The sequence below is a fragment of the Taeniopygia guttata genome, chromosome 14, assembly GCF_048771995.1.
Source record: "Taeniopygia guttata chromosome 14, bTaeGut7.mat, whole genome shotgun sequence".
Classification (NCBI taxonomy): domain Eukaryota; kingdom Metazoa; phylum Chordata; class Aves; order Passeriformes; family Estrildidae; genus Taeniopygia; species Taeniopygia guttata.
The window spans coordinates 8,157,167-8,180,356 of record NC_133039.1 but is presented as its reverse complement, the minus strand read 5'-3'; the positions used below and the strand labels follow the sequence as shown (position 1 = coordinate 8,180,356).

Here is a 23,190-nt window from a genome sequence, read left to right as displayed (position 1 = left end):
ATCTGCCAGCCCCAGCCCCAGTGAGGTGATCTCTCCACCTGCAGTCACCCGAGAGCAGCCCAAGGGCTCAGCCAGGAAACATCTGTTACCCAGTTTGGTTGGATTTCCTTTTCCTTGGGGATAGAGGAGGATAAGTGAGCTTGTGTTGCAATAATAGAGATTTCTATGTCTCAAACAACAACAAACAAGCAGAAACAAAATAATAATAATCATCATCATCATCCAAATTAAATAAACCCTCAGAAACATTCGTTTGCCAAAGAGAGTAACCATGAGACATCTTCTCAGTGCTTCACTTGAGCATGATGCCAGAGCTGGCTGAACTTGGGGGTGAAGGAGGAAGAGAGGGAAAATAAGTATTTTCAAGGTTAGAAACCTGTCACTCACCATTCTTCAAGAGAAAATTCTGAATTACTATTTTCTGGGAAACAGAAGTTTTCATCTTGATTATTTTTTAAAATACCTTTCATTTTTCATTATTTTCAGTTAAGGTAAAGGAGAAAAACTGATAGAAAATCTGATAAGTGAAACCTTGCTTGACCTTTCCTTTCTCCATAATTTTATTAGAAAGAAGCTGAGAATGCCTCCTCCATAAACCCTCACTTTTTACAGCTATTCCAATCTTCCTGTGAAAAGATGAGGGGAGGAAGTGAGAAAACCCAAGTCCTAGATTTAAGGCAAAAATAAGATTTCAACAAAAATACATTACATAAAAATCCTACAAGTAATTAATTTCTAAAATAACCCCCCTTCACTTGACAACTTTTTTTTTATTTATAGGTGCTTGACTACCAGACTCGTATTCACTGATGTTATTCAAATATAAACTCATTCAACAGTCTGCAATTCTTAAAATTATGCATTTAGAGCTTCATTTCAGATGCACTTTATTTACCATTTGTTGTTGTCCTGCTCCAGAGGCACCCAGCATCCAGCCAGGCAGGAAAGCATCAGAGATCCCAGGCACTGCAGCTCTGCAAGCCTTGAGCCCCTGGCTCTGGAGAGAGGCAGCACCACTCACATCCCCCCTGCCAATTGCTCAGCAACTTCAGGTGTGTCAGAGGAACGTCAAACTCATGAGCTCTGCCCTGACCAACTTGGTGATAACCTGTTATTACCATTATTAGTACAAGAAATGGGCAAGCCTGCCCTGCAGATGATGTCCTTGGGGCCCCCTCAGGCAGCCCCTCCTCTACCTCAGCTCTGCCTTCAGGTTTTCCTCCTCCACACATTAATATTGGGTGATCCTATCTACCTGATGGCTCATGGCTCATCTAAGAGCACCACGTCCTACATGACAGCAGCTGTGTGATTTTTTTTTTTTTTTTTTTTTTTTTTAAAGCGCCATATTCTGTTTCAGCTGGAAGCAGGACACTGAAAACTGGCTGATGTGCCAGCATGGAGTCTGAGAAACACAGATTGAATTAACCTCCTGAGGTGTCTCTGTGGGAAAAAAAACATAACCATTGCTTCTGCTTAAAGTCTGCGCTTCCTCAAATACAGCTTTAAATTCGGGGCATGAGAAAGGCTCAGGCAGTGCAGCTACAGTCCTGCACACACAGGGTGCAGCTGCTGTCTGAGGCTCTTGCACAGCTGCCCAGCTTTCAGTGAAGTCAGCAGGGACCATCCAGGAGCACCACACACACCGGTAGGGTGACAGATAATGCAAATTTTCTGTCTGCTGCAGCTTAACAGCAAAACTTGACTCTAATGCAGGAACAACTTGGTCACATAGAAGAAGCCCCCAGACCCAGCATTATTTCATTCCAACAAATGCATAAATAGTTCCCTTTTGCGATGATAGAGAGACCATTATTTAGGTTGACACACAAAGATGGGCGAATCCTCTGGTTACACAGTGTTAGTGTTGCAGAGCCTGAAATTAAAATTCGATTCCCTTACAACTCAAGACAAGTTCCAGACAGTGGGCTGAAAATACATTTCAAACAGATCTTCAACATTCAGGACCATCTGTTTCCTTTTTGCGTGAAGTATTTTTATTTGCTGCAAGTAATGATCTTAAACAGATTTTAGGAGATTTGTTATTAATAAAGGAATGTGAAAAAATTGCAGGAAGGCAAAAACCACGTTCTGCACCGGGTCCGCTCGGGAGCCTGGGCGTTGCTTTGAAGAGTCTGTGTTCTGTTACATCCCTAAATCCAGATTTAGGTCTTTGGATAAAACAGGTTTCAATCTTCAGCACTAAACCACCCTTTGTGTAACATTGTTTAGGAGAGGGAGCGAAGAGCAATTTCCTCACCTGAATCTTCCCCGGGAACGTGCAGCCCGGCGGGCAGAGTGCAATTAGGCAGGCTGGAATTTGGCCAGGACATTAAGGTTAATGGCCCTGCTGCTTCCAAGTGCCACAGGATGCTTAACGAGTGCCAGCAGCAGAGGAGCTCACAGCAGGTCTGATCCAGAGCTGGCATCTCCCCTGCCTGCCGAGCCCTGGACAAGGGGCTGGCTGCACCAAGGTGGGCAGGACAGCCTGCTGCTCCCCCAAACCCATCCCTCGCACACACCCAGCAGCCAGCACAGCACCAATGGAGACAAATGGGATTTAAATGGGATAAATTCCCTAAAAGCATCGACAGTAAGAGCTTATTCACATCATGCCAAGAGGCTGTATCATCACTGGACATTCAGCAAGAGTTTAACAACCAACACAACCTTCAGTCAGTGCTTTCTCCCTACATCCATTATTATTATTAAATCTCTGTTTTGGCCAGAACAGATGTATGAAACACATCACACCAACTGGAACAAAATGCATTCTTTGCCTCAATTAAAAAAAAAAAAAAAATAGAGCTCCCCTCTTTTTTCTAGGTGCAGCTTTGCTGCTGTGAGCAGCCATGTCCAGGGGAGGACACAGTGAAGTCCCTGAAGGTACTGGCAGAGCTGTGCTTTAATAGCCCTGCATGGGAAGGGACAGATATCCCATAACTTAAGCAAGAGACTTTCCATGCAGTATCTGTATTTCCTTACAGGTGCTGGAGTAAGGACCCCTGCTCTGTGCTGTGCACAGCCCTCTCAGCCCCAGGACAAGGGCACTGCTCCACCTCTGCTCTGCTGCTGTCACCCACAAAGGGCCATTAGCTTTGGTGTGGGGACTGCTCCAAATAGCAGTATCTGAACCAAAATTAGCACATTGGTACAACAGCCATGAAGTGCCAAAGCTGGGCCATGTCAGCTATTTATTGACTGTAGTCAATATCTGTTTTGCAGCTGCTGTCTGCATAAATAAGGAATAAAGCAGTAAATCTGGCAGGGTTACCAAACCCTTTCATTCAGCTTCTCTTGAACCAGTTAAATTCTGCTGCAATTCATCTGCCTGCCCGAGCCCCAGGAAGACACTTCCTTGAGAAGGGAGGAGAGAGGGCCGTGCTGTGGAGCATCCAAACCCAATTCCCTTTCAGCTGCAATCCTGATTTCTCTCATTTTTTATTGAGGCAGGGAGCAAGACTGAGACTCTTTTGAACTACAGTATCTTACCCTCTTCCAGGCACAGGTCACTGATTTCAAGACAGAAATCTAAGATACTCAGGTTTCTTTTTAATTAAAATCTATGTTGCCTTTTTTTGTCTAAGGCAATGCCACCAGAAGTCACTTGCTGTTGTCCTTTCAGAGAGAAGCACTTCTGCCTCCCCGTGCAACAGGAGGATCACAGTGACTTGGTGGTGTGGGGAGATGCCACCAGCTGCCACAAGGCAGGACCATGCCAGGCAGGGCCAGTGGCCACAGGAGGCTGCTGGGTGACCACAGCCTGTGAAGAACCTTTGGCAGCAATGGCAGGGAGAGCCTGACAGGGACAAACCAACAAAGGACAGGACTTGGAAGTTCTAATATGCAAACAGCCTCCAGATAATAACAGCAAGAAAAGCTGTCTAAATATAAAGCCAGGTTTGTGGCTGGAAAAATATCTCTTCCAGTTTCAATTCATTGCTGTCTCTTGATTGCATGAACTGCCAAGGCTTTGTGTTTCTATAGCAGCTTTTCCCAGCAGAATGACCTCTTTCCATCACATGGATTTTACCATTTTCTACACTCCTTATGCCTTTTCTGGATCTCATCATGCTCATGGCATATTACATGGATTTCTGCTTGCCCCAACTGACTTCCTTGTTGATAGATCCTCTATCTTTGGCATATTTCTTGCCATTTCTCTCCTGTTGAAAGAAATTAGCCTACATAGCACTAAAATCACAGTAACACTAATGATCAGCTCTGTAGCATGATTTTTCTTGTTTTAACCATCAGGAAGAAAAATCAGTATGTTCAACATGCTATTCAGCTACCTTCCCAGTCATGTTTTTCTATTTCAAAATAATTTCTATTCTTTAACCACAGGCTTTCCCTATTTGCACCCTACACATCATCCTGTCATCTTCATTGTAGCTTTGGAGTTTTTTGTTTGTTTGTTTTCACCCTAAATTTTGAGCTGGCAGACTGGGGGGCATGTTCCTAGAATGTATGAGATCAGGGTTTGCCTTTTATTCTAAAGCACCAGAATTTATTTTTTTGCCATCCAACTTTTTTTATGCAGGAGCACTTGATATGCAACAGTGCACAGGCTGCCAAGGAGACTCTGACCTGGGACAAATCTCCAATCTGTATTTTGGTTTTGGAGCCATAAACACGACACGCTGGGAGCTCAGTCCTGCTCTGTCCTCCAAACAAGCCTGTGTGTTCTCAATGGCAGATGCAATCTGATCCAGCCCACTGCACTTGTTATTAATACAGAGCTTAGGTGTACTCTATCAGTGGATGTGAGTCATTGTTCTCTTTAGGAAAATCCAAAACAGTTTAACCACTACCCAAGGAAATTCGCAGTTCATTTATTCACAAAGAATAAAAGCTCCTTTTTCCTTGTTCTTAGAAGGCTTTTTAAACTGCCAAAATCTACTTGGGAGTAGGGTAGCAAAGATTTACCCAAAAATCTCAATAAAATTCATTTGGACCTATTTACAAGACAGAATCAACTTGTCAGATATTTTTAAGAACTCACTTAGGAAAGCAGTAAATAGACAACCCAAGTTTTAAAAAATAAAATAGCACGGTACTATTCCCTACACGCCACCCTACCTAACAGTGCTTTAAATTTAGTTGTGAAATCCTCTAAATCAACATGAGTTAAACTGCACAGCCACTGCATCAATGCCCAGTGCATGGGCTGGAAGAGAGCCAGCAGAGTGCCTCTGAAAAGTGTTGACAGCAATTTTTCCTGCAGGCATGAGATGAAAGGTGCTGCAGCTCGAGGTGGGATGTCTGCTTTGCCATGTCCCTAACCAGGCTTTCTTCCCACTGTTTTCTCTGTGCCAGTTTCTCCCGTGACTCTGCAGATGCCATCCCTGAGCTGGGACCAGTTCAGGGCCCAGGTCTGTGCCAGTCTCAAAGCAGCACAGCCATGGCCCTGCCTTTGGGCCCATCTTACCCCCCTGCCCTGTGGGTGAGGGAGGTGCACCAGGACACCTGCCATGGCCCTGCCTTTGGGCCCATCTTACCCCCTGCCATGGCCCTGCCTTTGTGCCCATCTTACCCCCCTGCCGTGTGGGTGAGGGAGGCACACCAGGACACCTGCCATGGCCCTGCCTTTGGGCCCATCTTACCCCCTTGCTGTGTGGGTGAGGGAGGCACACCAGGACACCTGCCATGGCCTTTGGGCCCATCTTACCCCCCGGCCGTGTGGGTGAGGGAGGCGCACCAGGACATCTGCCATGGCCCTGGCTGGGCCCATCTTACCGCCCTGCCATGTGGGTGAGGGAGGTGCACCCAGACACCTACCATGGCCCTGCCTTTGGGCCCATCTTACCCCACTGCCGTGTGGGTGAGGGAGGCGCACCAGGACATCTGCCATGGCCCTGGCTGGGCCCATCTTACCCGCCTGCCGTGTGGGTGAGGGAGGCGCACCAGGACACCCGCCATGGCCCTTCTGAGCGCACTTTCAGACCAAGCCCCGGCGCGCTTTTCTCTGGCCTCAAAGGAGAGCAAAGAGCACGGACAGGTGGCCAAAATGGCCTTGGGCCAGCCCAGCGCAGCTCAGCTGGCACAGGCAGGGCTGCAGGGCGGGCAGGGGGCTGTGCCTCCCCTGCCAGCTCCCTGTGCCCAGCTCGCACACCCAGGAGCTGCCTCACCCCTGGCCAGCCAGGCCCGAGACAGCTCTCTGCTGCTCCCCTGCTCTCTCCTCTCTTCTGCTTTCATCAAGCACGCAGTTACAAACTGCAACCCATCACCAGGAAAGCCCCTCAGTCAGTTTTGGGCAATGCTTTCCATTGTCTCATGATGTCCTACTCCATAAATGATGTTAAACTGCTTCTTCCAACAAAAGAGGGGTGGTTACTGCGCCTGTGAGCCCTGCAGCTGTGGCCACATCAGAGGCTATCCATGGAAGCCATTAATATATTTTTAAATAAATACTTTTTCTTTTTTCTATTGACGTTTTCTTAAATGTTTTTAATCTCTAGAACTAACTAACTTCCTTCCTTCCTCCTTCAGTACATATTAGCCTTTCCCTGCCAGATCTTCAGCTGGAATAAATTTGGCCTCCCAACCCTGATTCATTAAATGCTGTGAATATGTGTGTTCAGTTAAACAGGCCATTCACAGGCTCAATGCTTAGAGATTAATTTTGGCTTGAAAGGTTTGGCATGTGTAGGCCTCCAGTTTCCACTCAAATAAGGACATGCCCAAGTCCAGCCTGTTCACCAACACACCTGTGCAACAACACATTCCCCAAAGAAGCTTTTCCAAAGCAGGAAATACTCAATTTCCCAGGCTCTTGTTCAATTACTGCCAGATATTGTGGAACACAAACATCTCTGAATAACATCATTCCTTCAAACACAGAACAGTGATGTTTGAGTAACTGGAGCATAAATATAATTCACCTCAGGCAGGAGATAAATTACATTAATAAAGTGTGGTAGTGTTCTTTAATTAGTTTGATTAGGCATGACAGAAGATGGTATTGTTCAGAAAAGCTTCATTTCCTGAAGTAAGGAATTGTCACTGTAGATCCCAATCTCTGGGGTTTAGGTGTTTTTTGTGCCTTTTTTTTTTCCCCACAGAGCAAACAGCAGAGGTTGATGCTGCTGCACCTGTCATTTGCTATCCATGACTCACACCTGGATTCAGTTGTGCCCGTCTCCAAATGGAGCCTACAGATCTTCATGCTCTGGGAGGGTTCCACAGCTGCACTCTTCCACCTATCAACCTCTTCCAGACTCCTGGGGAGACAGACAGACTGTAACTGGCAGTTCCTCTTTTACAAGTCCATTTATAATATACAAAGAGAAAAAAAAATTAAAAATAGAATTGTTATTCATCAAGGTAACTGAAAACCTTCCAAAGACCCTGCCAAGTCACCGTGCCAATTCTTGGTAAGATACAAAGTTCAGATATGGCTCCTGTCCTCTCTGCTGTATGTTATTTATTTATTTACTAAATTTGCTATGCCATTGGTTCAGTATGTCCTGCTATTATGCTCATTCTTTGCAAATGTTGGGGACTGTGAAGTGTCAAGTCTGAAAGATCTGTTTAACAGTGGCTTTGTGGCACCAGACCTGGCTGCAGAGGCTTTGCTCAGGCTCTGAGCCCCTTTCTGTTTGAGTCAGACCCCTGTACCATGCTCTCCACTGTAGCCCTGAACTTCAAAAAACTGTGTGCAGGTTCCTAATTCACTCATGTACATGAATAAATTCCAAACCATATCTTTATGTACCTAGATATTGCTGTGCAATCTGTGCAAATTCTTCCTTTGATTTTGCTGTAAGAAAAATCACACTCTTTCTAAACTCAGCAGCTCATTTTCTATTGACATACAAGAAGGCACGATTGTGGTTAAAATTTAAAAATTATCAATGTATGGTTCCAGAACAGCCTGTGTCCCCAGACAGGAGAGAGTCATTCCTGCCAGAATGTGGGCACCTTGCTGTCACCAAAGCCTGGTGTTGTATGTCAGCACTGCTGAGGTGGATAAAGTGGTCTTTCTTGCCCATTGATCACACAAATCCAATTTGTAGCCTTGTTTTCTCTACATGACACTTACAGGAGACAGACCTGATTAAATATTTCTGTTCTGATCAAGGAGCTCTCACAGGCAATCCTGTGGCTGCACACCAAATCCCTCCCCAGAGCTCAGCTGCACGCTCTGCCTGATGGGCTGTGCTCAGCTGTGCTTCCTGCAGACCTGCTTTGACAGCAATGCACAATGAGTTTGGAGTTTTAGGAGCAGAGATGCTCATACTCCTGTCCTTGAGATGCAGCAAAGACTGCTTGCAATCGAAGGACACTACAGGAATGCTTCATTACAGGTCTTCCCGTACAACTGACGGAACACACTTCTTGAAGCCACACCAGTGGCTATTTGTTTGTTGTGTTTGTGACTGCTCTGTAGTGGAGATTACAGCCTTGATGTTGCTTCCAGTTGAACAATTGGGGATTAATTCCAGTGACACCAGTGCAGCTACCCCAGCATTGCATTTGAGATCAGAACAGGCACTAACAGAGCTGAGTAATTACAGTAAGTAAAGGATGGCAAAATTCATTGGCTCTGCTGCTTTCTCCCAAAGGCTGTGTGCAGATCCTTTGGAGGAGTACAACTCACAATACTGTTCCCACTCATGCCAGCTGACACCCCTGCCCCTCCTCTGGTGCAGAGCCTGGCAGCTCAAAGGTAACCAGAGCACAGTGGCTTCCCAGGGTGATCACAGATACTGGAGCATGTTCTTGTTGCTGCCCCTCAGCCTCTCCATGGTGCTTAGCCCACTGCTGAGCTGCCCCCACAAATCTGGCAGTCTACAGCTCAAATCATTCATCTCATCCTTCAGCTCCTTGTACAATACCCTGACCTCCTTTCAGCTCACTCTGGAACATCTGAAGTTGTCCCTGACATGGGTTATTAGATGGATTTGAAAGAAAACTCCCCTGAGAAAATTCACCTTTGAAAAATATTTTATTGGAAAATTTTGAAGTTCCCAATGGAAATAGGGACAGCAGAAGGAAAACAGATTTCATTTTGATAGAAGTGTTAAATAAGCTTTTGATTCCAAGCTAAGTTACACACTTTCATAAATGGGAACACAATTTAAATTATTACTTTTTATGCTAAAAAGATTATTGTTTTCCTGCCAAAATACCTCATCTTAATTGGTTTTTCTAAGATGACACTTCTAGGCACAGACAAGACTAACATCCCTCAAAACTCTATTTTCATAAGACCTTTACATTGCATTCCTTTTAGGTCACCAATACTTATTACTTATATTGAAAGAATCATCAATAAAAGCACTTTGTGTCTCTCCCTTGCTACCCTTTAATACAATATGTCCACCAATCCAATTGTTCCATCTTGAAGCATTTCCATCTCCAAAATAAAATTGCATTTTAGCACTAGGATATTCTCTACCCAAATCCCAAACAGCTTGTAGCTAAGTATTAATCCATAAAAACCAGAAAACAATGTCTTATTAATTCACAAAAATCAATATTCCAGTACACTTTTTGATGCCAGTTCATTACATTTAAGTCTAGATTTATACGCTGCTCAATGGAAAACTGTCCAAAATGTATCTGCTTACCTATAATGAGATGAACTTATTGCTAAACCTCCTTCCACCAAAAACAAGCTTTGTGACAGAACTCTGGTTCAGGGAAAAAGAAAAGGTGATTTTAGAGTGTATGTAATCTTGATGCAGTGGCTCTTTCTTCTTTAACAGAGGATAACACAGGTATCCTTTGGTTTTCTTGTTCTTCTTCCCCTGAGGCCAGGATATTTTTTCATAAAAGATCCAGCTCTGTACTTGTCCCATTGTCAGTTAATCATGAAGGCTGTCTGTCAATTCAAAACCCTTGAAAAAGACGTGGCATCAGAACTTCATCCCTACAGTCTGGGTGTCCCACCACATTCCTTTGAATACTGAATCTTATAAAGGCTGCTTTTCCTAAATAAGTCTAATTTCTTCATAAATATATGGTGAAAAAAGAACAACCAACAAAAAAAACCTTCTGAAGTCTATAGCTCCTATGGTGGTGTTTATACCAGCAGTCCAAATGCAACAGCCATTGATGCTGATAAGGATTTTCCCACTGGTTTCAGTATATGTATAAGCTGAGACCCTAAAAACAAGTGAAGCTTGAAATTCCCAGAAATATAACTCCACTATTAAAATAAAAAAATATGTAAATAGATATGTATGCATATATGTATATGTATGATAAATGATTATATTTCATTTGCCACTAATGGGAAAAAATCTATTTATTTTTATTTATGTATATAAGTTTTTTCATTACTGACTTCTGAAGTCTGATCATTTTTCACATGGTGACATCAGCCTCTAAGAGGTTCCTTCCTTTTCTCTTTAGTTTCCAGAATGAAAGTGGTTCATGAATCATGAAGGTTAAATACAAATAACTTGCATTACCACTCACAGCAGACATGTGGTTAATTGCTGTCTGCCTTTATTGTTAATTGCTGAACACCAGTGCATTGGCACACCTACCACATGCTTCTGAAGATAAACAAACTCAGCATATGCCCTAATTGCTTGTGTTCTCTTTACAACACTTTTTCTTCCAGAACAACATTGGTAAAATTCACAGATCATGTCCCTTAGTGTCCTTTCCTTTTTGCTTTTTACATGGCTTTGTCTGGCTGGTAACTCCTGTGTTACACCAAGGCACAGAAGAGCCAGGCCAAACAGAAAGGCTTCAAACAGGTCCAGTAAATTAATCCATCAGCCCTCCAAGATCAAGATTTCCTCCCCAACCCTTTTCTATACACAAGCTTTTGGATAAGTTGGGTTAGTTCTGCTTCTGCTTCCTTTGAAAATGCTGAGCTGATGTTCTTTCCACCTCCAGAGTATGACATGATCATACCAGACATGTCCAGCTCTGAAAAAACCCCGCAGGGGGGAGAAAAAGAAAACCTAGCACTCATCATAGAGTGGTTTGGGGAGATGGAGGAGTTCCACCATTTGATCAAACATTTCTTTCCAGTTTAAGTCCCTTGGAAAGATGAAATTTCTGGTGAGGAAAGGGTTCCTTCTCAACTGTGCTGGTGTCTGCGTTCCTTGCAGGATACCTGGGCCCTTCTCTGGGCTACCTGAGAGATTTCTCACTGCCAAAGAAGGAAAAAGATGGGTTATCCAGGCTCCCAGGACAAGGGCCCCCACAGGACATTTGTGCTCTGTGAGACTGAGTCTGGCCAGGCAAGAAGGCGGATCTCCCCTGTGGAAGCAAAGACTGACCCTGCAGGGAACTGAATGCAATCTGAACCACCCAAAGAGATGCATTGTCAAAGCATCTCTGCAAAAGAGAGCTGCACAGAGTAGAGACAGCTCATTCCTCAGATCAAATCAGTGGATTCAGACAGGAAAATAGCCTAAGTATTTGCTGGGATGATAAACCATCAGCCTGGTGTTTCTCTTGAGTTCCCATATTGGTTCTCATTAACCTCCTCACTGTTAACCCTCACAGGCACCTTTTTTTTCCTCCCTTTTTCATGACATTAACTAAGTTCTACTATAGAGCAAGTGCTTCTTTGCACGGAATTTAATTTCCTCTCTGTAGAAACAGACTAGCAAGAACCATATTTTCCAGTCTATTCTTGGCCATAACATGTTCCTGACAATCAGGCTGAAAAACCTAGAAGGCAAAACCTTGCCAAAAAATTCAGGTTGGGATGTAATGGAGATAAAATCAGTAACAAAAGTGATTAAGGAGTTGTAGGTGCTAGTTTTCCAGGAGAGACTGAAAAACTAATCTGTATAACCAGGCTGAATTATAATTAAATTAAATCAGCACCTTTCTAGAATATTGAAGCATTAAAGGCAAATCTCCAAAGACATGGAAATCAAGAGGATTTGGGCCCCTGGATGGTTCTGAAAAGTCAGGTGAACATGCCAGATTAATTTTTTTACTCCTTAGGCTTTTGAGGAGAATTTTATTTCAACTTTATGTCATTTAAATCATCAGAGTCACTGGAACCTTAAATAGCTCCCTACTTGTTACAGAAAAAGCAACAAAATTACAGCTGAAGAAATTAGAGGACGTTTATAGTGATCGATGGAAATGTTACCAAATAATGGGGTTTAAATGAACGGAAAAAGTTGAAGGTGAAAATCTTGTATTTGCAGACTAGTGACACATTGAAAATTGGAGTGGCCAAAAGATGAGTGAGGAGAGTCTTGTCCTAGCAAGTGAAGAAATCTTTATATAAATCTTTTATATAAAATTTAAATTTTATATTTATTAACTGCTCTATCACTCAGTGATTCAATAGATTTCTTGAAAGACAGAAAAGGAGAAAGAAGGAAGGAGAGGAAGGGATGTAGGGAACCCCAAAAAGTCAATAGTCAAGGGCACGTTTAATAGGTATGGAAAGCCTGGGGCCTTCCTCCCTCATGGAATATATTTGGAAGCTGCAACACTCCTCGTTTTCCTGTAGAAAAAAATGGAGCACTGGGGGAGGGTGCACTGAGTGATCAAGGACACCCAGCAGGCCAACAGCAGAAACAGCAAAAGGTCCCAGATCTCCAGAGCCCTGCCGTGAGCCTCCCCCTCTCCTTACTGACTGTGTCCCTTCCTGGTATCCATCACTCATTACAGAGATCATTAAAATCCAAATAAAACACAGCCAACACTTATTATTAATTTCCAGAAGAATAGAGGCCCATTTTCCCCATTGATTCCTGGCAGATTCTTTCCTGAAATTTGCCAGATTGGTTGGAAAACAAATACATATAAATTAGCAATATCCGACGCGACGTGAATGAGAGCATTCACTCTCTCTAATCATTCCCACAAGCATTTTGTCATTTTTTCTGTCAGTTCTGTTGATAGAAAAGGAAACTGCTTTGCAATTTTAATTTCTTTTCCCTGAGCACATTTTGTTCTTAAAGTTCACTGATATAAAGCGAACGTATTGGAAACGGGGGAGGCTGGTGAGAAATATGGAAGAGGGTTTTTTTGTTTCTCCCTGTTCCAGAGTGAACAAACATCCACTGGCACTTTTTCAGGCATCTCATTCCTGCCCCCATCTCCTCACCTCCTTAAAATATGCAAAGACATATTCTCTTTGAACCTCTCTGAGAAGGAAGAAGATGGGTACTTCCTCTTGATTAATCCAAAAATTTTGAACAAAGCCACCAGCTGACCTAGATGTCAGCACGGCACAACTGCATTTTCACATGTTCCAAACCAGACCACATCAAAGGCATCTACACATTGCCTGCATCTTCATTTTCTGGCACCAGTTAAGTGGAGAGGGAGGCAGAGAAGGAAAAAATGGTGAGCTCAAGAGTTGGTGATGAGCACCATGGCCACACCATCCTCCCTGTCCAGCCCTGGGGAAGTTTGTTGCCACATTTGGATTTCAGTTTCTCGTGTAATTTCTTGCACACTACAAAGCAAGCCTGGAGCTCTGCACAGCATATCCAGAGGTAATAAAAAACATGATGAGTTTATGACATAACTGATGTAATATGATATGGTGCAACAATATGACTATTACACCGCACAGAAGGGAACAAGAATGGCTGGGAAAACATAAAGTTATAAATAATGCCACTACTTGTTTGACATGAACTGAGTAAGGTATCACAAGAAGGAAGGCATGAGGAACTGCAGCTTGTGCCCCAGAAGTCAGAACAACTCAAAGCAGCTGCAACAGATGTTGAATGGGGCAGCAAATGAACAGTGAAGCATTGACAACTTTTGGTTAATTGAGACCAAAAACCTGGAGTGGTTTTCCAGGGAGAGGTCTAGGTCCACAGGACCATGAGTCTGGGCCCATGAGATATGGAATTACCTCTTCAGAAAGGGAAACTCCCATGTAACATGTCCAAAATACATTTTATAAACCAGAAAGACAACTACCTCTTGTTAAAGTAGGTGTTCAGCCATTCCCCAAATCAGAGACATCTAATAAAAATCTGCTCTCCTATCAATTTAGATCGCCTTTCTTGGCTAGGACCCATTTTCTATGAATATAAATTACATTTTTGTGCCTATTGCTTTATCTTTTTCATGCCTCTCGGACCCAGCTATTATCTATCTTGCCAATAGTTATTTATTACTTTGTGATTATGGGCAAAGTAGGTAATGACCTATTAAATCACAAACCCACACTTATTATCACCAAACCCAAACTCCAATTGCTAGAAAAGAATCGCTTAATTTCATATTCAGTTAAGAGTTTACTTTCTTTGCAGCCAAGATAATAGATGGCCGTTGCAAATATTTCTCCCAGGAAACTGGCAGTTGGAGTAAGTAATCCATAGCTCATGTTTAAACTGTAAACAGAGGGATTGCTCTTGATACATATTCCAGGAGCAGACCTATACCCAGGGCAGCAGAAAACAATAGCAAATATATTTCAGGTTTTATGTGTTCTGGCATTTGTCAACACTTTCTCCCTTGGGACAGCTACAGGTAGATTCTGCAGACAGGCATAAGGCAGGTGACACAGACACCCTTACTCCAACCATTTCAATTCTCCCCCAAAAGCAGCAATGACCCCCGGAAAGAGGACCAGATCCAGCACATGGGCACACTCCTCCCCTTGAAACAGAACAAACAGAGAGGCAAAAAAGAGCCCCAAGCTCAGCATCACCTTCCCAAGGAGATGCTCCTTTTACCAAAAAGAGCCAAGTGTCAGCCTGCATCATCATTTGTGCATTGATGATTTTGTGATCCTTGATTGATTGTTAGTACTGGTTCTGAAAAGGACACAAAATCCTATTGTGGCAGATACAAGTTCTAACAAAAAAATATAGCAAGAAAAAAACATAGCAGATATTTAGATCAAGTTCAAACCAACTGTGTGTGTCCTACATGAGAAACTAAATTCAACTAGTAATGAAATAATTATCCAGGAGACTTAGGTAACCAGAGGTTAAAAAAATCTTATTTGGAGAGAATTCAAACTCAAGGCCCAATTAAAAAAAAAAAAGAAAAAAAAAGAAAAGAAAAAAGAAGTGTAGTTAAATTTGACATGCTTACATGAAAACTTTTCTGATAAGTAACTGCAAGTGTCCTGCCAAGACCTGACTGACTGCCAAAAGGTTGTGTTTATAAAGGTAGAAAGCAAACCATTGGCTCAGGTCTCTATCCAGAAACCTGTGAAGTTGTAAAAAACTCTTTGCAATGTTCAGTGACTTACTTTCCCCACTCCCAAACAACGACCCATGTTGAAAAATAGTATTTATTAAGCAATATAGGAAAATTCCAGTGCAGTAGGTAAACCCATCGTATAATATCTACACGTAATATCTGGTTCCTGAGATATAATTAAAACTGTTTCACAGTTTCTCCTCCAGCAAGGCAATTCTTACCATAGCTGGTTGTTATCTTCCTTTTGTAACATCCCTGCAACCCCAGGCCAGGTCTCAGCGAGCAGCAAAGCCTGAGTGGAGTCACCTCTGGAGGGGCAGGAGCTGCACCTCTGCTGCCAGGCAGTCCTGCCCTCTCTCCACCCATGCCAGCCTTCCCAGCAAAAACACACAACCCCCTTCAGAGTCAATTTTTGCTTTCCAGGTTCCAAATCCATCTCAGACTTCTCTTTTTCATGCTCAAACCTTTGTAACCTAATAGCAGAAGCAATTGCCTGGCTGCATTTAGGGAGACACAAAGCACACTTGGGCATAATAAATCACACGCTAGTACACTGGAGAACCTTTCATTATTTTATGGGCCCTTTCTAACAGAAATTTCTCTCATGGAAAAAAAAAAAGAAAAAGAAAAACATTAATGTTTCAGACACTTTGGGCCCTTACATTTATCTTTCCTTCCCTCCACCAGTGTGTTTTGTCTCTTTTGGGATTCTCTTGCCTCTGAAAATCCAGCTCTAGGGAGAGAGTCGGTGGGGGGTTTCTTTTGTCGGAGACTCCAGTCCCCAGACCTGTGCAGCCTAAGTCAAAAAGCAGCAGAGCATTATTCCTGGCCAGTTTTGATCCCCTTCTGCAGCTGCAGCAGCATGGGATTTAAAGTGATTTCTTATGCTCACTACAAAGGCTGAATGTGAGCAGGCACAGCTCTGCTTTGACTCCTGCACAAAATGTCAGATGAAAATGTGTCCTGATAGCCCTGAAACCTAAAGTCAGGTGTGACCCTGCAGACAGAGGGCTGTACAACAAATATGTTACTTATTTCTCTTCCGAGAATAGCCCTTTTAGGCTGTCAATGAAATGGCTTTTTCAGAAGTAGTCAGTTGTACAATGGAACACGGAGATCCAGAAAATCTCCAAGGTGTCAGCACAAAACAATGATGAGACTCCTCAGCCCAAGAAGGCACATAAAACACATTAGTTGCAGCATGTGGAAAATCCTGCTGACTTCTTTCTAAAGAGCCCAAAGGGTCTTAGATTCCAGGAAACTACTAGCTGTTATGGGTTTGTTAATACTGATGTGAAATTGAGGTGCTTTGGGCTTTGTCTGTGTGAGATCTAATGGAAAGATTAACTGTCCATTTTTTTATTAGAGCCAAATACTTGTTTTTCTCCTCTCTGTTCTAGGCACTTTCAAAAGTGAAGACCAAGAAGAAATGTGTTCTGAGGGTTCCCAAAATCCTGCAGCTGAGATTGAAAAGTGCAAGGGAATTATTACTGTTTCTATTTATTTATTTGTCTTGAAATGCTGCCCAGAATGTCACATGACAGAATAGGATGCAGGATCTCTGCAGAGAATAATTCAGTCTAAATAAGAGACCAGCCCCACTGGATGCTCACACTTTGCCAGCCACTTCTCAGATGTTATCAACCCAGATGTCACAGCCAAGTCAAGAAACACAGATCTTTTCCTTTTCTTCCATGGGAAGAGACAGTAGAGACTGGAAAGAAAGTCAGACTGTGATGTCTGGAAACACAGGCACAGAGCAGAGGCACTCCCTGAGCATTCTGCATTTGCAGGATTGTCCTGGCAGGTCCTTTCTGTCTTCCTTGCCAAGGAGCTGAAGAACCTTTCTTCTCAGCCAAGGTTATGTGCAACCCCAGCAAAGAAATATAAAAAATACGATTTCCATTTAAAATAGGCTATGCAACGTTCTCTGCACAAAAATAGTCTTTAGCAGAAAGGAAAATATCTTTACAAGTCAGGGATACTAAGGACAGCATGCCTTGGTAGATTTTTTTCTTCTCACCAAGAGAAGCTCAACAAAGGCACTGAAGAAAGTTCATCTCCACCCTGAAAAGCAATCTCCCTGTTTGATAATTGTTGGCTGTAAGTGTTGTCAGGTGATTCGTTGGGAAATTTTTTGATAAGAATATTTGCCAGGAAACTTTAAAATGTGTTATATTTTAAACAGTACTCACAGAACCCACCCAACTGAGAAACAATACACAGAAACAGTTGTTCTGCTGAGTCCAGATTCAAAGGCCGTGATATTTATAATCTTACAGCATTACAGATATATTTTAAGTCTTATAATTTCTTAAGAAAAATTGTAGTTTAAAAGAGTGATGCTGGGAAAAAAATCTCAGTGAAGCCACAGGAGCTCACATCTTTTGAATTCCAACATATATTTACACGTGAGTGACTAAGATTGTATCCATTAGCTGCAAATACACCTCATAAATTCCTTTAACAGAAAACACAGGCTTGGAAGCAAGTGCATCACGTTAGTGTCTAGTTCTTTCAATTTCAGAGGCAGTTTCTGTAATTATATCCTCTGCAGCCTAGGGATCTATACACTACTGTACAGCAGGTGCTCTTTCATGCCTTGATGTTCTAGAGAAGCCTCATCCCTGCCTCACAAAAAAACACAAAAAAAAAAAAAAAACGCAAAAAAACCCTCCACACTACAACAATAAACCCAACATAAACACAAACAAATCCAATTATTCCCATCCTCATCTGGTGAGGATATGGCTGCACCTGTCTGTCTGTAGGTCTGGCACCACTCTGGGAGGCAGTACCTGCTTGCAGACCCACTCCTTCCCCCTCAGCATTCTTTCATTTGAAGCTACCCAGTACCTGCAGAATCCAACTTGCAAATTCAAGGGCACCAAATTCCCTTTAAAAATACCTTCTTTTTCCTTTTCAGAGCTTTTTTTTTTCAGCTGAGGCAATTATTACTTGTCATAAATAAGAACTGCCAGCTGTGAAAAACATTCCATTCCCTGTTCTAAAAATGCTTTCTAATTGTTTCTTTCTTCAGCAAAGAATTTTCTAACTACTCTGTGGTGCATTCAGCCAGCCAGGGGATGCAGTGGGAGGATTACTGATAAGGATATCCGTCACTGTCACTCAAAAGGATTGGACCCCCAGAGTGCACTCACTAAGTAGAGAGGGTTTGCAGCACACTGGCAAATCTCTTCGGGTTCCACTGCAGATGAGGATGCTCAAGAAATATCACCACATAGAATGAAAAATGGTGTCTATCATGTTAAAATCATGCCTTTATCAGAGCCAGGGTGTGGTTATTTGCTTCTAAAGTGTCATTCTGAAAAGAGCATGTATGGATTATGTGAAGAAACAAAGGAGTGTATTTGGCAGTTTATGCCCAGGACAGAGCTGAGAATGAAGAGCGAGGCTGAAGACGACATGAGGCTTGCAGACAGCATTGCCTGCAGATGGAGGCTCCAAGAAAGAAGCCAGCTGACTAAGAAAATAGCTCTTGCCTTAAGTAATTTTCTTGCAGTGTCTGAAAGAGAGCTGGAGGATGGGAAGATGAGCTGCTCAATTTTGCTTGTCAAAAAATTCATATGAATTCAGACAGATTTTAGTTTGTGAGAGTTTTACGTTTACAGGTTTTCCCTTTTATATTTATAGGTTCAACAATCCCAAAATGAAAAGAAAAAGAAGCCTTAGTTTAAATGTCTGGGGCCCAGTAACCAGTAGAAGTGATGCTCCATTCACCTCTCAGTCCTCTGAGATTTGGGCTTTTTGGGAAATTCCAAAATGGGGAAAGACTTGAAAATCAGCACTAATGAGTGACTTCATTTCATTTGATCTACAAAAAAGAAAGCAAATAGGACAGCTTGATAGTCTTTCTATACATTAAACATCTTTATTAAAGCATGATGAAATCTAGATTATATTCCGCCCTAGTGGCTGAAGAAGAAGGAAAAGAAAGGATAAGAAATAAAAAGGGCTTTATTAGCAGCAAAGGCTCTTTTTGGAGAGTAAGAAAAATATTTTCTTAAGGTAGTAGGGATTGAGATACAGTGCCTTTGGATGTGCAAAAATCGCCTCGCTGCAGCTGTGGAGAGCAGTTAAACTGTGGTATGTCATGGGAGATGTGTGGGCTGACTTGATCCTTCTTCAGAGCAGCACCTTGAGCTAGAAAGTCTCTGGAGGCTCCTTCCAGCCTTTCGGCTTCCTATGTGATACCCTGATGCAACATCAAGAGGAAACATTAATTCTGCCTTCCTGTGGCCAGAGTTACAGTGGTAAATGTCTGACCAGGGAATTGAGAGGAAAATATCTTCATGCCAAATGAGACTGTGGATGACAAAGATGGCCTCTGGGCCAGGGCCTGGAAATGAGGGAACAATCACACAAGTGCCCACAGCAGATCCAGCTGTAACAGGCAGCCCACAGTCTGAGCAGAGGCAATACAGCTGTGAGGGACAGGATTTCAGGGGGAATTAGCACTGCCATGGAGAAAGGCACAGCATCTGCTTTGTGCAATAAAATAATCTCAAATGAGGTCATGGTTTCCACAGCCAGATTTTGGTTGTTACACAGATGCTTGCTTCCACTGCTAGGAAAATGCTGGCTGAGAGGTAGACTGAGTGTTTCTAATGCTAGGTCTCACTGTGCAGTCAATAAAATCAAAGTACTTCCAAGGGAGGAGAGCTAGCCCAGTGCAGCAGAGCAGTTCTGCAGCAAACAGGTTGATTTTCCTCTCCTGAGGCAGCAGGAGTTCCAGGCACTCTCTCACTGTCACTGCAGCAGCACCTTCAGCGTGTCACCACCTGGAATCCCTGTGTCTCCCTCTGCAGCCTGGTCATCCAGCCAGCTGCTGACATTCTGTCCTACTTCTCCCTCAGAAAAGGAGAGTGGATGTCACAGCTTCTCTGCCGGATTGCTGGGAGCTGCTTGGCTGTCACTGCTCCTCATCACTGAGCTCTTCTTGTCCTGCCCAAACCTGTCAGCTCTTGTAGGCTATTCCTGCTCTGATAAAACACAAGCAGGATGCAATCCCTCCCCTCATACCAGGTAGCACAGTCACAGTCCTCCTAAACTAATTGCATCTTCTTTCAAAGCTTTGGGATGAAAGAAATACTAATTAGTTATTTTGGCATGACTACAGGGAGAGCTGGATGAGAGCCTGTGTTCTCCACCGTGACTTGTGTGCTCAGATGTTCCCAGGGCTGGGGAATACTAACAGCTCCAACTCCAGGAAGCCAGGGCACCACATCCTTTGGGCAGAGATACATTAGGAGTGTGTCTGAACATCAGAGACCGTCTCAAAACTCAGCACCCAAATGCAGAGTCCTGCTTGAGCCTAAGTAATCCAAGAACAAGCTGGAAGCTGAGGAATTCCAGGTGGGAGAGTCACACCCCATGAGAGTGGCTGACACTCCCAGCAGCCCTGCAGACAGGGCACAGTGCATCATCTGTGTGCTGAGGTACTAATCACGGCAGAGGTTCAGCTTTGAAACACTCACCAAAGAGTTTGACATCTCAATGCAGCAGCAGAATTCAATTCATCCTGGAGGTGCTCTATTCCCATCCAATTTGATGACTGGGCCATATTTACAGTGAAACTGCATTTGTCCTTAGAGCACATGCCTTCAAACTGCTGAGAAAATGTAAATTCTGTGTCAGATGGCAAGTCTCAGGATGGGCGATTTGGCCCCAGGCCAGCCCTGGGCACAGGATGGATCCATCAGAGCTCCCATTGCAGGGCAGGCTGTGAACATTCCTGCCCTTTCTCCCCCACTGCATTTCTGCCCCAGCCACACCACAGCCCCTCGTCCTGGGCACAGCTGAACTCCTTTGGCTGCCAGTGCCACACACAGAGCAAGCCCTTATCCAGCAGTGATTTCTGCCCAGTGCTCCCAGCTCTGGAGATCACACAAGGGTGTGACAATACAGTGTCAGCTAAGGAGGATGCTCAGGAGTGCTTCAGCATGGCTTACACAAACCAGGGCAAAAGAGAAATGCATCCCATTGCCAGGAAACCACAGAACAGCAATAAAATAGGTTAGTTATGGCCATGCAGGGAAAAAAGTTCTGTTTGGTCCCATAGGCAGCTACCTGGTGATTTGCCCACATTGCTCTTCCTCTTGGTTCCCTAAGATCCCTGTGTACAAACACATCATCTCAACACCTTCAGTTCACCTCTGCCTTCCCACACCATTCCTCTCTTGCCAGGTTTCGGGCTGACCCCACCTCTCTCCAGTCTGGGGACAGTCCTGCTGTCACAGGGGCCACCCACCCTCACCTCACTCCTGTGTCCAGACTGATGGGGCCGCTCTGGACAATCACTGTGGCCACAGAGAGAAAGGAACTGCATGAAAATTGTTCCTTGCAACTCCTTTTCTTCTAATCCCTGCCTGACTGCTCTGGCCTCCCTCACAGCATTCCCAGGTCCCTGAGTTCAGACTATGCTCTGGTTCCCACCTCCTGCTGCCACCTCCACAATTTCTTCTCCCACCTCACCTTTCCCCCTCTGCTGCAGCTGAGCAGCACAAGTGACACACAGCCCACCCAAGGGGTTTGTTGGTTTGGGAGAGAATAACAACAAAAACCCCACCCAACCAGAGCTGCAGAGGCAAGGTGGGCAAACACTACGAGGAAAAGTACAAAAAAAAAAAAAAAAAAAAGACAAGAATGTTCAAATACTCCTTTGATGTAAAATGTGAAAATGTGTGTGGAAAGGAAACCATCTAAATTGAGCATTGAGAAGGTGGTGGCTGTGTTTGAGGGTGGATTACTTGCTCCAGAGGCTTCTCTGTAAGAGTTCCCACAGCTAAGATATAAATTCTCACAGCCTAATTTCCAGCAGTGCTCATCACCTGTCACTGATTGAACAGCTTCAGGAAGAGCCCAGTCATACCCAGCAAACACCTGACTTTCAGAGAGGCTTCCCATCAGTTGCTTTGCAGACTGTGATTTGGATCCACAGCCTTTTGAAGGCTCAGTAAAATTTGCTCTGTCAGACAGGTGTAATTAGCCCCATCTGTTCCTGCAATTCATTTACTGGCTTGTGTAATTTCTAGTGCAAAACTGAGCTTGAGGGGGAAAAAGACAAAGTTGTTTCAGAAAATCATTGTTAGGAAATAGGATTTGTTTTTACCACAGTCTTGAGTGATGGGACAGGGAAATCAAACATCACTGTGCAGTCAAACCTTACCCAGTAAGCAGCTTGGACAGTCCTTACATGCACTGCCAGACCTTTGTTAAACATAAACCTGCACAAAACCACATGGCTGAGCCTAAAACCTGATACACACGATGGTGTTACTGCCCAGTGAGGAACTCTGCAGGGGACAAGCTCACTCTGCATTCTGTCCCCACAGCCCCTGTCTGCTGCACTGAACTATTACCTGTAATTCAGTAATTCAGTGCTGTAAGCTGGGCTAAAGAAAACGGAATTAATAGCAAACTCACGCTGTGTAAATTCGGATTGAATTCAGCCAGCACTTAATCAAAGAAGGAGAAGCACTGAAAGCCTGCTGGCCTTACTTTATATTTTCAAGATTCATTACTGATATTGCATTCCTCAGAATTTTTGTTCTTTTCTTTTTTGCAGCAAAATCAAAAGGCTTAGATCATTTGAAAATAAAATTACTTATTCATTTCAAGCTGAATAAAACATCTGTATTGGAATGACATTAGGTTTCCTTTTACCTGCATTTCCCCCAGAATTATTTTTTAAACGTTGTCCTTGTAAGAGAAAATAGCATGGTTATAGCACCCACTGTCTTTCAAGGAACCTCAGGCTGATGCGTTCAGGGTTTGAAGCCAGGAACCAAAATCGTGTTTTACATTTACAAATGGGTGCACAAAATCCTGTTTGTGTGCCACGGAAAATGACAGCTACCTCTGCTCTGCTCCTGTGAGGTGTGAAAGGGGAGATGCAGATCCATGTACAGCTTAGATCTACAAAGATCTCAATTTGTTTTGGGAACCAAGTCATTCCAACAGATCCTTTCATCAACCTGCAAAGAATGGATCCTACCACATCATCTTACTGGTATTAAAAACAATGGGCTATATTTCCATTAGGACAAAAAGCATTCC

At 43.5% G+C, this 23,190-nt stretch overlaps 1 long non-coding RNA gene across 4 annotated transcripts in view; it reads right to left on the bottom strand.

Moving 5' to 3' along the window:
* The window catches only part of LOC140685070 (uncharacterized), a 124,046-nt gene extending 105,190 nt beyond the window's left edge, over positions 1-18,856 (bottom strand). For all 4 annotated transcript variants that reach the window (XR_012058253.1, XR_012058254.1, XR_012058255.1 and 1 more), the window contains exon 1: positions 17,869-18,856. This is a non-coding gene — a long non-coding RNA (uncharacterized lncRNA). The remainder of the gene's footprint in view (positions 1-17,868) is intronic.
* Positions 18,857-23,190: the final 4,334 nt, after the last annotated feature.